Source organism: Mytilus californianus, unplaced genomic scaffold (assembly GCF_021869535.1).
Source record: "Mytilus californianus isolate M0D057914Y unplaced genomic scaffold, xbMytCali1.0.p SCAF_4, whole genome shotgun sequence".
Taxonomy (NCBI): Eukaryota; Metazoa; Mollusca; class Bivalvia; order Mytilida; family Mytilidae; genus Mytilus; species Mytilus californianus.
The window spans coordinates 32,545,357-32,560,577 of record NW_026262690.1 but is presented as its reverse complement, the minus strand read 5'-3'; the positions used below and the strand labels follow the sequence as shown (position 1 = coordinate 32,560,577).

The window sequence follows — 15,221 nt, the reverse complement described above, 5'->3', positions numbered from 1 at the left end:
TCAAAGTGTTAAGTGACCAAAAAAAATTTCCCAATCCGCTTTGGATTGGGAAATTTTGCGTCCTTACCCCTAGCCCTCGGTTATTCTTTTTTTTTTTTTACTTCCTCACCAGATCGTATGAGAGATACTCCTGCTTGGACTTTTTGCTGAGCTTGAACCCAGTGCTTCATACGAAGGCTCCTTGCAAAGAATATTTCTCCTTATTAAGCGTGCGGATAGCCCATACTCTACTGGTCTCTCCTTGACGGTCCTTCAGGGTGAGGATTTTGCTTTTTCCAAACTTACCATCCACTTCAGCCACCTCCAAGATCTTATAGATCACCTCGGTGGGCAAGTCTTTCCATTTGATGGCTTCCTGATTCTGGTCCTGCATCTTTTCCTGAAAGGTGTCTTCGCTGATGAAGTCATCTGTGTCGACGAAACCATTGTGTACAAAAGTCATGATTTATTATACGCTAAGAAGGGACGCTGTCGGGTTGCATCTTAGCCTCGGGGTTAGGGGTCCTATGCAGGATTTCCCCTTAAAATGGGGGAGTGCGGGAGAATCGGCCTTTTCACACTACTCCTATCCAATATACCCTCATTTCCCGTGGCAGTCTAAATTACTGCGACCTTAATCCCGGACGCCTCTATTACAGAACCTACCTATTGTATTTATTGTTAATTTGTTCTCGTCCTGAATATGCATGAAATATTTGCCACTGGGCGTTAAGCAACCACAAAGCAATCAATCATAATATGGTTTTGACATTACGTAATGATGTTTTGATATAACTCAATATGGAATAGTCATTACATAATGATATTTCGATATTACATGATATGGTTTCGTATTGACTTGATATAGTTTTGTTGTTACTTAATATGGTACTGTCATTACTCGATGTGGTTTCACCATTATTTGATGTGGTTATGTCATTAGGCAATGTGGTTTTAACATTACTTGATGTGTAGGTGACATAACGTAATGTAGTTGTTTCATTACATGATGTGGTTTTGTTATTTCGTAATAATGATTTGTCAATTCTTTATATGGCTTCAATATTACGTAATGATGTTTCAAAATTTGACGATTTTACACTACATAATGTGTTTGTTTCAGTATTTGATGTGGTCATGTCATTCTTTGATGTGGTTATCCCATTACTACTACGAGGTAAAACCACGTGACCATTTTGGAAAAAAATATGTTTTATTTTAAGACCGATTTCCACATGTCGTTTGTGTAATGCGCTTTGTATGAGTACCGCTATTCATTAAGTTAAAGTTCAAATTAAAGTTCAAGTTGTTGTTCAGAGTTATTTGGTATGAAAAAGGGGAACGACAGACAAAATTAAGAAAAAAGTACTAAAACATTTACAGTTATTCGGACATAAGGGGGATATCCCAAAACCACTTGCCTATTTTTTCTTAATTCTCAAATGGAAGCATTATTATAATAAATTCGTAAATGATTCCAAGGAACACTGCTTTATCTTTGTCCTGCAGAATAATTCCTTTACAAGTTTTATAACAATTCATGGAGGTTTACAAATTTAGCATGTCAAAATAGTTTTAATTTGGTAATATTCAATGCCAAAAACACCTTACATAGAAATAAAAAAAAATGTGGTATGATTGCCAATGAGACAACTCTCAACCACATACCAAATGACGTAGAAGTTAACATATTTGTGTGACTGTATGGTCTTTAAGAATGAGCAAAATTCATACCACATATTAAGTTTAAAAAGGTCTCGAAATGAATAATATAAAAACAGTTCAAACTAGAAACCTAACAACCTAAATGATGAAGACGCCGACGATACTACCGACGACGGCATATATGTTTGTTGTATCTCACTGTCGCTACATTTTTGTCGCAGGTTCAACACAAGTCAAAAGACTTGTACTGTATTTTCAACAAATGAGACACTTTAAATCAACTCGCACTAAAGTTAAAGGGAAATGTGGGGGGAGGGGGAAGGGGGGGGGGGGGGGGGGGGGGGGCTGGGGGTGTGCTAAGCAACAAAGCATCAATTCTATAAAATAAGAATTCTCCAGGTTTTTTTAGCGTGTATGTTCATTTGAACATACGAATATTAAACTTTTTTTTTTTATTAATTGCTGTTTCTGATATACCACGCACTAATTGAAAAAAAAACTTTTTGAAATATCTGTTTCACAGGTGACGACGAATAGGTTCCAGTTGTCGTAACCACAATCCCGTCATCTTTTCCTCGAATGTAAACTACCAAAAAAAACAAATCACTGGGTTTGTACTTTCACGAATAACACGACGGGTGCCACAAGTTAAGCAGAATCCGCTTACCCTTCCAAAGAACCCGAGATCACGCTGATGGATTTATGTTACCCAGTCATACTGATCTATTTAGTTGAGCCAATCAAAACTGTCTACATTTTCTTCTTATGCTGTGCTATGATACACTAGGTTAGGATAGGGATTAGAACTTACATACATGTTAAACTCCGCCGCGTGCACTTTCTTTAAATGCCTGCCCCAAGTCAGGAACCTGTAGTTCAATGGATGTCGTTGTTTCATGTGTGTCATATTTGTTTTTATACGTCCGTCAAAATTTTGACGGGACGTATTATGTCGTCTGTTCGTCTGTCCGTCTGTCTGTCCGGCGTAAACATGTCGCACCGTAACTTGAGAACGACTTATCCAAATTTCATGAAACTTAACATAGTTGTTTCTAATGATGGTCAAACGATCTGTATACTTTTTGGTAAAAATAAGATTTAAAATTTTTCGAGTTACGGGACTTAGTAACTAAAACAGGTGTGTGTATTTTTTTCACATGTCACGCGGTATCTCAAAAACAATTTATGATTATTGCTTAAAACTTTACACACTTCTTAGTTATATTAATCTTAAGATCTGTATACTTTTTGGTGATGATTTAAAATATTATTTTTGAGTTATTGAGTATTTTGTAAAAAAAGGGGGAGGGGTTTTTCACATGTCGCACCGTATCTCAAAAACGATTTATGATTATTGCTTAAAATTTTACTCACTTCTTAGTTATATTAATCTTAAGATCTGTATACTTTTTGGTTTTGATTCAAAATTTTATTTTAGAGATATTGAGTTTTAAAAAAAAGGGGGGGGGGGGGGTTCGCATGTCGCGCCGTATGTCAGAAACTATTTATGATTATTGCATAAAAATTCACACACAAGACGACGGGCGTATCATGCGGTCATGGGGCAGCTGTTTATTCGTAGATTGTTTAGCTATAAACTAGACAATTAGTTTTCTCGTTTGAATTGTTTCACATTTTCACGTGGTGGTCTTTTGTAGCCGACTATACGGTGTGTTGAAGGCTGTACGGTTGCCTATGATTGCTTGCATCCACTGCATTTAAACTATGGTGGATAATTTTCTCATTGGCAATCACACGACATCCAACTTTATTTCAGTTTCTATGTTGTGTTTTGTATGCTGTAAAATTGTTTATCTTTTGTACGCATACCTACCCCTGAATCCTCTTTTCGGAAGCTTGAGCAAAAGCCCTTGATCCACGATAAAAAAAATAGAACTCATATTAGATAACTCGAATTCCAACTCTTAATCTGAATCTAAATGAGACTCAAATAAGAGTTTACCTCGAACTCTACGCCAAAAGGTGACTCAAATTTAAAGTTGGAGTCCAATTGTAACTCTATCTTTAAATGTGACTCAAACTCGAAGTTCAACTCGAAATTTAGTATGTGGTTAAGAGTTGTCTCATTGGCAATCATACCACATTTCTTAATTTTTATATAATTTAATTTTGGATGTAACGCGTCTTCCGATTGGCTGACGTTGTTTTGTTTATCAGCTCATAGACATAATTTTGTCATGTGACCTTGACGTCATCAACGTACTTCCATGATTTATTCCGGTTTAGAATGGAACTTGATTAAAAATTAAATTATACTACGCGGGTTATTCAGTGTGCACCACATTTTTGATGTTTTTCTTCATAGACAGAAAAAATATTACAGTCATTCCTTATATAAGGTTTTTTTTAATGCATTTGATATTACCGAGTTAAACTGTTTTGACATGATAAATTTGTAAACCTCCATGAATTGTTATAAAACTTGTATAGGAGTTATTCTTCAAGATCAAGATAAAAGCATCTACAGAAAAACATGTTTTCCTCCGTTAAGTGTACCGGTTAATGTACTGTATAGTCAGTCAACATTTAATTTACGCTTTTACACTGACAGCAGAATTATCCGGCGAGACACAGGGTTAATAAGAATCTTTACTTTATTTATTAATTTACAGCTTCCATTTGAGAACTAATGATAAAACGGCAGGACCAAATGGTTGGGATATGTCCGAGTTACTGTTAATTTTTTAGTACTTTTTTTCTTATTTTTTGTCTGTCGAATGAATTGTTATAAAACTTGTAAAGGAGTTATTCTGCAGGACCAAGATAAAGCAGTGTTCCTTGGAATCATTTACGAATTTATTATAATACTGCTTCCATTTGAGAACTAAGGAAAAACCGGCAAGTGGTTTTGGGATATAACCCTTATGTCCGAATTACTGTAAATGTTTTAGTACTTTTTTTCTTAATTTTGCTGTCGTTACCCTTTTTCATACCAAATAACTCTGAACAACAACTTGAACTTTAATTTGAACTTTAACTTAATGGATAGCGGTACTCATCCAAAGCGCATTACACAAACGACACTATGGAAATTGGTCTAAAAATAGAACATATTTTTTTCCAAAATGGTCACGTGGTTTTACCTCGTAGTAGTAATGGGATAACCACATCAAAGAATGACATGACCACATCAAATACGAAGTATAATAGTTGGGGTTCTTACGATCTAAAAACCACGATATGGACCACGCTCTGATTGGCTTATTTATTTTTCATTTTTGTTATCTATCATACGATTGGTTCTCAATGTAACTCGGATTTATTCTACGAAAAAAAGAGTTTCCGAAGTGTACTTTCTGTTTCGATTTCACGTTATATTTATACTGCTGTTAATTGACGGGCAAGAAGTCCTAAAGATGCGGAAAAGGGTAAACACTAAAACAAAAAATGCATGTTTACGACCAAATAACAAACATACCTTTGTTTTAAACATTAAGGCCAAAATATCAGGATTTGGTCCAACCTGGGATTTATAAACTTAAAAGTTCTCAGTATAAGTCTATAACTAATGAGTGGTGTGAGCATGTTGATAGTAAGAGATACTCATATTCATTATCATATGTTTACACAGTTGTGCCCCTATGATTTTTTTATTATTGCCCTTAGTATAGGGGTTCTAATTTTTTTTTGGGGGGGGGCTCTGATCCTGGATCCCACTTATTGTTCAGTGAGAATCCCGTATCCCTCTTCTCATTGCCATAATAGCGCATGTAATTTCCTGTGTCCTGCCGGACTTCGTTTCCTGTTTTTACGCTTAATTATTTGACCATCACGTGTCATGCTTAAAAAAAATCAGCCAATACCGGGTCACGCTTAGACCCGAATGAGACCAACTTAATTAGTATTCATAACCATATGATTAAACAGTTAGGCTGTGATGATCATCTGATTATTGCCCATTATAATCATGATTATATGATTAAACAGTTCGGCTCTGATCATTGTCTGATTATTGCCCTTGATAATCTTGATCATATGATTAAACAGTTCGGCCGTGATGATCGTCTGATTATTGCCCTTGATAATCAGTATCATATGATTAAACAGTTAGGCCATGATGATTGTTTGATTATTGCCCTTAGTATTCATAACCATATGAATAAACAGTTAGGCTGTGATGATCGTCTGATTATTTTCCTTGATAATCATGATCATATGATTAAACAGTTAGGCCCTGATGATTGTCTGAGTATTGCCCTTGATAATCATGATCATATGACTAAACAGTTAGGCCGTGATGATCGTCTGATTATTGCCCTTGATAATCATGATTAAACAGTTAGGCCATGATGATTGTTTGATTATTGCCATCAAAATTCATGATTATCTGATTACACAGTTTGACCGTGATGATCATTTGATTATTTCCCTTACTTTTCATGATTATCTGATTACATATTTTTGATTATTGCCCTTAATATTCATAATTATCTAATGTAAGGTTTGATTGTTGCCCTTGATATTCATGATAGATTAGATAATGTTATATCGCACTTTGATCATGTTAATCATTTGATTATTCCCCTTATTGTACATGATCCAGGATTTTGAAAAAGGGGTAGAGGCCCTATGGTAAACCAGCATTTAGAGCAATACGTTTATAAAGTCTATACATTTATCATATATGAAGCTCCCTGCTCCCTCTAAATCTGCCTTTGATGATAATGTGATTACAGGGTTTAATCATCACTTCAAATTGATTGGTTAATTATTGTCTTTTATAACCTTGTTTAATCATGCCAATAGTTTTGATTTCTGCCCTAAAAATTCATGATCATGTTATTAAATAGGTTGATCATTAAATAGTTAAATAGTTTGATCACTGCAATGTAATACTTATATCAAGCCTGTACCTAAGAACCATTTCAAGAAAACAATACATACATGTCATATAAACTGTACCTAAGAACCATATAGACAAAACTTATAACCTGAACCTAAGAACCATATAGACAAAACTTATAACATAAACCTAAGAACCATATAGACAAAACTTATAACATAAACCTAAGAATCATAAACAATACATATGCCCTCAATATAAGAACCATAGAAAAATATATAAAGCCTATATCTAAGAACCATAGAAAATACATATATACTGTAGACTATACTTAAACACCATAGACAAAATAATAAGCTTATATCTAAGAATTATAGACAATATATACAGCCTATTTCTAACAACAATATACTATACATATATACTGAAACTAAGAACCATAGACAAAACATATCATGCATATATCCTTTATCGAAGAACAATAGATAATACATATAAACTAAACCTAAAAACCATAGACTATACATATATACTCTACCTAAGGACCACAGACAATACATATAGACTGTACCTAAGAACAGTAGACAATACATAATACATATAGACTGAACCTAAGAACCATAGAAAAAACATATCATGCATATATCCTTTATCTAAGAACCATAGACAATAAATATAAACTAAACCTAAGAACCCTAAATAATACATATAGACTCTACCTAAGAACCACAGACAATACATATAGACTGAACCTAAGAACCATAGACAATACATTATACATATATCCTTTATCTAGACCCAAAGACAATACATATAGACCAGTCAGGCATATAACTCTACAGGGTTATTCCAGAAAATATCTTACATGTGTTATTACAGATACTTTCATGAGTTGTCTACTCTTTAATCCTTTAATTGTCTGAATCTGTGAGAACATATGTTTGTGATAAGTAAAATAAATCATAAACATTTTAATATTTAGTGGGCTCCAGGGAACTCTTGAAACTTTGTGGAAAAACTAAATGCATAGCCTTGAAAACTGATTTTTGAATTTTCATAAACCATGTAAAATCAATGTGATGAGGCTTTTAAGGGATAAACTTAGCTGTAATAACAAGGCTTAGATATTAAAAGCATGTGACTTATTATATGAGACACTTGGGAATTACTGGGAAGCTTGCAGAGAACCTCATTACATGCTCTGATCCTTATTTCTTATAATAAACTAAAAAACATTGTAATTAAGCCTGATGTATGTCTGAACAAATGCTTTGGAGTGATGTAGAGAAGCTGTAATAACACCCTTTTAAATAGTTATTACAGGCATATTTTTTCTGTAATAACAAGTTACATAGATGTACTATGCATGTTTGGCAAGCTATGAACTGTTATATCTTTCTATAGTTGTGTATACATAGGACATGAGTAATATCGATAGAACTTGTAAACATTTTAACAAAACTAATTATGTATATTGTCCCGTTGAAACATGTAACAAACATATGTTATCACAGTTCCTTGATTTTTAGTCCACAATAACAAATATATGTTATTTTTCTCTAATAATCCTATAGAGTTATATCCTTGACTGTAGATGGAACCTAAGAACCATAGACAATACATATAGACTGGACCTAAGAACCACAGAAAATACATATAGACTGAACCTAAGAACTATAGACAACACATAATATATATGTATATAGACTGTACCTAATAACCATAGACAATACATATAGACTGTACCTAAAAACCATAGACAATACATATAGACTGTACCTTAGAAACATAGATAATACATATAGCCTATATCTAAGAACACTAGACTGTACATGCAGACTGAACCTAAGAACCATAGACAATACATATAAACTCTATACATAAGAACCATAGACAATACATATTGCCTATATCTAAGAACCATAGACAATACATATAGCCTATACCTAAGAACCATAGACAATACACGTAAACTTAACCTAAGAACCATAGACAATACAAATAGCCTATATCTAAGAACCATAGACAATACATTTAGACTACCTTAGAACCATAGACAATATATAGCCTATATCTAAGAACCATAGAATATACATACAGACTGAACCTAAGAACCATAGACAATACATATAGACTGTACCTAAGAACCATAGACAATACATGTAGCCTATATCTAAGAACCATAGACAATACATATAGTTCTGTGCTGAAGGCCGTACTTTGACCTATAATGGTTTACTTTTATAAATTGTTACTTGGATGGAGAGTTGTCTCATTGGAACACATCTTCCTATATCTATATACCTTAAAACAATAGACAATACACGCAGACTAAACCTAAGATCCATAGACAATACAAGTAGACTGAACCTAAGAACCATGGACAATGCATATAGACTATACCTAAGAACCAAAGACAATACATATAGCCTATATCTAAGAACTATAGACAATGCATATAGTCTATAACTTAGAACCATAAACAATACATATAGACTATACATTAAAACCATAGGCAATACACATAGCCTATATCTAAGAACCATAGACAATGCATATAGATTGAACCTAAGAACCATATCTAAGAACCATAGACAATACATATGGACCATTTCTAAGAACCATAGACAATACATATAGACTGAACCTAAGAACCATAGACAATACATACAGACTTAACCTAAGAACCATAAACAATGCATATGGACCATTTCTAAGAACCATAGACAATACATATAGACTGAACCTAAGAACAATAGACAATACATATAGCCTGTATCTTAGAACCATAGACAATGCATATAGCCTGTATCTTAGAACCATAGACAATGCATATAGACTGAACCTAAGAACCATATCTAAGAACCATAGACAATACATATGGACCATTTCTAAGAACCATAGACAATACATATATACTGAACCTAAGAACCATAGACAATACATATAGCCTGTATCTTAGAATCATAGACAATATATAAATCCAAATGTAACAACCATAGACAATACATTTAGCTTATACATTACCTGTAATAATTGTTATATTGAATTCAATTATTTTTCTGTCTAAAGAGTTCCAGGAGACTTGGTGCATTCATTCTTAGTTAACAAATCACATTGTAAAGGTTTTGGACACACTCTGTAATGTCACACCAGATGTATTAGATACTGGTATGTATATAGACAATATCAATATTGTTTTATTTTTAGATTTGGTAAGTGCCCCATGCATTAACTTTGAACCCCATCATTTAAAATTAAAAATTCCCTTTTTCTCTATGAATTAATCCATAGGTTTTTGGACTGGAAACATAGGTATAAAAATAAAAAGATGTGGTATGATTGCCACCAGAGACTAATTGACATAAAGGTAAGGAACTTAAGGTCATTGTACAGCCTTCAACAATGAGCAAACCCATTAAAGAACAAATAAAAATGTTCAGCTGATAAATGGCCTAACTCATCAGATCAATACAAACATGACAATTAAACCACAAAAACAACTGGAGCCAATTTATCAGGAAAAAAAATTTTTCTCATCATGTTTGTTGTGATATATGAAATATTTAGCTTAAAAATTAAGTCTGCAAGGCCCTGCTATTTATGTTTCCTAGGCTTATAATATTGGTTGAAATTCTGACCATTTGTTCACTTTTACAACAACCTCCATTTTACATAATTGAAGTGTCTTGGGCAATTTTCTGTATTAAAAGATAAACAAAAAGTGTCCTGTTTTAATACTGTCTTACACATGTAATCATCAATTTGAAACACTTTCAGCTTGTTGCAATGGCCAGAAAAGACATTTCTTAATCTACTCTTTTATATATTTCTAATACATTATAAAATATGTGGCAAGGAAACCCTTGGTTATTTATACAAGAATGTTATTCTATGCAAGAGTGTAATATTGATCTTCTTGCAAACCAAATGGAACTTTTACATTGGGTCATCTTCTTTTGGTCAAGGTATTTAAACATTTATCTGTTCTATTACCAATTGAATTATTACAATAGTTATAAGTCTCTTTATAGTTTATTCACTTGGACCTTTAAATATCTTCTAAGAGAAATCTATCACTCAATGATTAATTTACATGAATAACAAAGATGAAAAGACATGTATCAATTCACAAGACCTCTTGCTTGCCAATTCTATGAATTCTGCAAGATCATGCATGAAAAAAAAGATATTTTCGTCAGAAACTATTTGACAGAATGTGGTCAACTGCTATACAGTAATGAGTTGTAGAGAGTTTGCTCTTTTCAGGTCTTTCATGCACCAAATTCTACACTTTCTTCTCAAAATGCAATGTGTTCTGTCTGACTTCTTTGAAAATTTATAGTTTAAGTTCTAAAAGAATTAATGAGAGCTTACACATTCTAACATACAAATTTTATATTTCAGGTTGTTCAACATCTACTATGTCAAAGTTCACATAAGACCTCAAGGAGTTAGCACACAGATGGTTGAGCAGAATAACTGAACAAAACAACAAAAAAAGATTTTAACATTCTGTAATACATGAACCATTGAAATTTTTCATAGGCACTGCACATAAATGTATATGAAAAATTATAAACTTTTGATGTCTTTATTTATAGGAACTATTTACAAGTTGTCTAGTATATAATAATGACATGAAAAAAATACCTATTTTAAAAATATTTTTGTAATATTTAAATTATCCATTGAAGCTTTTTTTTAAAATTTCATTGGATAAAAGAGATGGTAGATGGAAATTCTGCTTAGATAATATGAAAACTAACTAAACAAATAGTATACATGTATACTACTTTTGGAATATGATACATACATCTTTATCGAAGCATAATTGAGTATAACCATAAAATCAATACCATTGATTGTTTGTAAATATTTATGCTTATATTTCAATAATGAGTAAAAATCATTATCATTAATTGAAACAACTTGCTCAGAAATGCTTACCAATAACTAGAACCAAGGTGTGAAGGACATATTATCCATTACATTTTGTAAATTATCAGAATATATGTGACATTAGCAAAAGGACTATTTTAGTTTTTGATTATATAAGCTTAATACTTAATGAGGCCATCACTTGTTATATTAAAAACATATTTTGACGTAAAGGCATATTTACAAACACATTAGTTTTAGATAATACAGGTAATAACAGAAACAAAGGTATTAAACACATTTGTGTTACAATTCTGTTGTTTACAGAGTATACACATATTTATAAACAACTAATAAATATAGATTCTACCACTGCATCGAGTGTGATACGATATTAATCCACTCGAGACAGTTAAATTTTCAAATTTAAAACGAGAAGAACTGAGATCAAACAAACCACACGTTGATTAAATTTTTTTATACAATAGGTGCAGAAAGGGATAAATTGACGAAAAATTAGAGAAAATAATATAAACCTGAAATATTTGTTAGCTGTGGTTATTATATACAGTCTATATATATTGTCTATGGTTCTTCAAGAAAGTTTATATAAATTGTCTGCAGTTGTTCGATACAGACTATATGAATTGTCTGTATATGAATAAGGAGATATGGTATCTTTGCCAATGAGACAACTATCCACCAAAGTTCAAATGATGTTAGCAGTTATTGACAACCATACAGAATTCTACAATGAGAAAAATAACCCATACCATATAGTCAGCATTAAAAGGCATCGACATGAAAAAGAATGAAACAATTCAATTGAGAAAACTAATGTCTTAACTTATGGCAAATCAATTTACAAATATGACAGACATGAACCAACAACAACCACTGAACTTCAGTGTCCTTACTTGGGAAAGGCACACCAATAGTGCAGTTATAAGATACAGTCTGCATTTATTGTCTGTGGTTGTTAGATACAGTGTGTATATGTTATCTGTGGTTGTTAGATGCAGTCTGTGTATATTGTCTGTGGTTCTTAGATACAGTGTGAATATGTTGTTTGTGGTTGCTAGATACAGTGGGTATATTTTGTCTGTGGTTGCTAGATACAGTGTGTATATGTTGTCTGTGGTTGTTAGATGCAGTCTGTTAATGTTGTCTGTGGTTCTAAGATACAGTGTGTATATGTTTTCTGTGGTTCTTAGATACAGTGTGAATATGTTGTCTGTGTATATTGTCTGTGGTTGCTAGATACAGTGTGTATATGTTGTCTGTGGTTGTTAGATGCAGTCTGTTAATGTTGTGTGTGGTTCTAAGATACAGTGTGTATATGTTGTCTGTGGTTCTTATATACAGTGTGAATATGTTGTCTGTGTATATTGTCTGTGGTTGCTAGATACAATGGGTATATGATGTCTGTGGTTGCTAGATACAGTGTGTATATGTTGTCTGGTTGCTAGAAACAGTGTGTATATGTTGTCTGTGGTTCTTAGATGCAGTGTGTATATGTTGTCTGTGGTTCTTAGATACAGTGTGAATATGGTGTCTGTGGTTCTTAGATACAGTCTGTGTATATTGTCTGTGATTGCTAGATACAGTATGTATATGTTGTTTGTGGTTGTCACATGCAGTCTGTTTAAATTGTCTGTGGTTGTTAGATGCATTCTGTGTATATTGTCTGTGGTTCTTTGTTTTTGGATATTGTCCGTGTTTGTTAGACACAGTCAGTATATGCTGTTTGTGGGTTTTAGATACAGTCTGTATATTGTCTGTCACAGTGGTTGTTAGATGCATTTGTTTTTAAATATTGACTGTGATTGCTAGATACAGTGTGTATATATTGTCTGTGCTTGTTAGACAGAGCCAGTATATGCTGTCTGTAGGTTTTAGATACAGTCTGTATATGTTGTCTATGGTTGATAGGTGAATCTAGAAAAGAGGCTATATAGAAACAGGGAATGTGTCAAAAAGACAACCGATGTGTCTTTAACGAATAGAGAAAATCCAACATCTGGAGGCGGGCTTCAGTTTGCTCCTAAAATAATGTATACTAGTTCAGTTAAAAAAAAGGAATATATATATAAAAAGAAGATGATGTATGATTGCCAATGAGACAACTCTCCACAAGAGACCAAATGACATAGAAATTAATAGCTATAGGTCATCGTACGGCCTTCAACAATGAATAAAGCCTGAAACTGCATAGTCCGCTATAAAAAGCCCCGAAATCACTAATGTTATACAATTCAAAAAACAAAAAACTAACGGCATAATGTACAAACAAAAATGAAAGAAAAACAAATATGTAACAACAAAAAACGACAACCACTGAATTACAGGCACCTGGTTGAACATGTTAGCGGGAGTCCAACCCTCTCCTAACCTGGAACTGTGGTGTAACAGTACAACATAAGACCGAACTATAAAAATCAGTTGAAAAAGGCTTAACTCATCAGATGATACACATAGAAATAAATATAACAAAACAACGTGGACGTGACCGGGTATTGTACATCCCAACAACATAAAGACACTAAGTACAGATCCGAGAGTACTCGATCGAAGTTACCGGCAGCTAGTTCAAAGCCAATATCAATTATATAAAAAAAAATCATTCATCCAAGACTTAATTATTAATCAGTACACATCCACCATCCAACGGATTTAGTGTAAAGACATCATAAACAGTCAGAGAAAAACATGACCTTGTGCAATGCCAAGATACGAGAGTCGATAGATTGTAGATCAATGAAAGTGTGTATATATATATATATAACAATAATATTGAGTTTGCTTTTAACTGACTGATACCAAAATCAATATTAACACACAAAAAAACATCACTCAAAGATTTACATGGTAGTTATATAATATGAAAAAAGTGTATACCGTTTTGTATGATGTAATTGGACCTTATGATACAAAGTATACGGTCATTTGATAATTCTGTAAGTGTTGTATGATGTACTAGTAATTGGACCTTATGGTATAAGGTAAATGGTTATTTGGTACAGTCTATAAAGACTTTGTAAAGAATCACTCTGATTCAAATAAAAAAATTCTCTGAAACTGACATTATCAGATGCTTGATTTCTTGATTGACAGCATATTTGTTACGTTTGGAGGACGTGTTTTTCAACAGACTGTCGTCATTCCAATGGGAACCAATTGTGCCCCTCTTCTTGCCGACTTGTTTCTTTATTATTATGAGGCTGACTTCATACAGGAACTTCTTAGGAAGAAAGATAAGAAGTTAGCAATATCCTTTAACTCTACATTCCGCTATATAGATGATGTTCTCTCACTAAATAATACAAAATTTGGTGACTTTGTTGAACGAATCTATCCCATCGAACTAGAGATAAAGGATACTACAGATACAGTTAAGTCTGCCTCATATCTTGACTTACATCTAGAAATTGACAATGAGGGTCGGTTGAAAACAAAACTTTACGACAAAAGAGATGATTTCAGCTTCCCAATTGTGAACTTTCCATTTCTATGTAGCAACATTCCAGCAGCGCCTGCATACGGAGTATATATCTCCCAATTGATACGATATTCCCGGGCTTGTATTTCCTATCATGATTTCCTTGATAGAGGATTGCTACTTACAAGGAAGCTATTAAACCAAGAGTTCCAAATGGTGAAGTCATCCCTTCGTAAATTTTACGGACGCAACCACAAGTTGGTTGACCGTTATGGAATAACCGTTTCACAAATGGTATCGGATATGTTCCTTATGTCGTAACTACAATACCCTCCCTTTTCACGAATGTGACTTACCGAATTAGACTATTTACCGGATTTGTAATAACATAAGCAACACGACGGGTGCCACATGTGGAGCAGGATCTGCTTACCCTTCCGGAGCACCTGAGAT

General features: G+C 33.2%; 1 long non-coding RNA gene across 1 annotated transcript; it reads left to right on the top strand.

Annotated features, from left to right (window-relative positions):
* Positions 1-4,878: 4,878 nt before the first annotated feature.
* On the top strand, positions 4,879-11,562 carry LOC127737909 (uncharacterized). Its single transcript, XR_007999863.1, has 3 exons — positions 4,879-5,033; positions 9,521-9,619; positions 10,856-11,562. It is a non-coding gene; the product is annotated as an uncharacterized LOC127737909 (long non-coding RNA).
* The last annotated feature ends 3,659 nt before the right edge of the window (positions 11,563-15,221 follow it).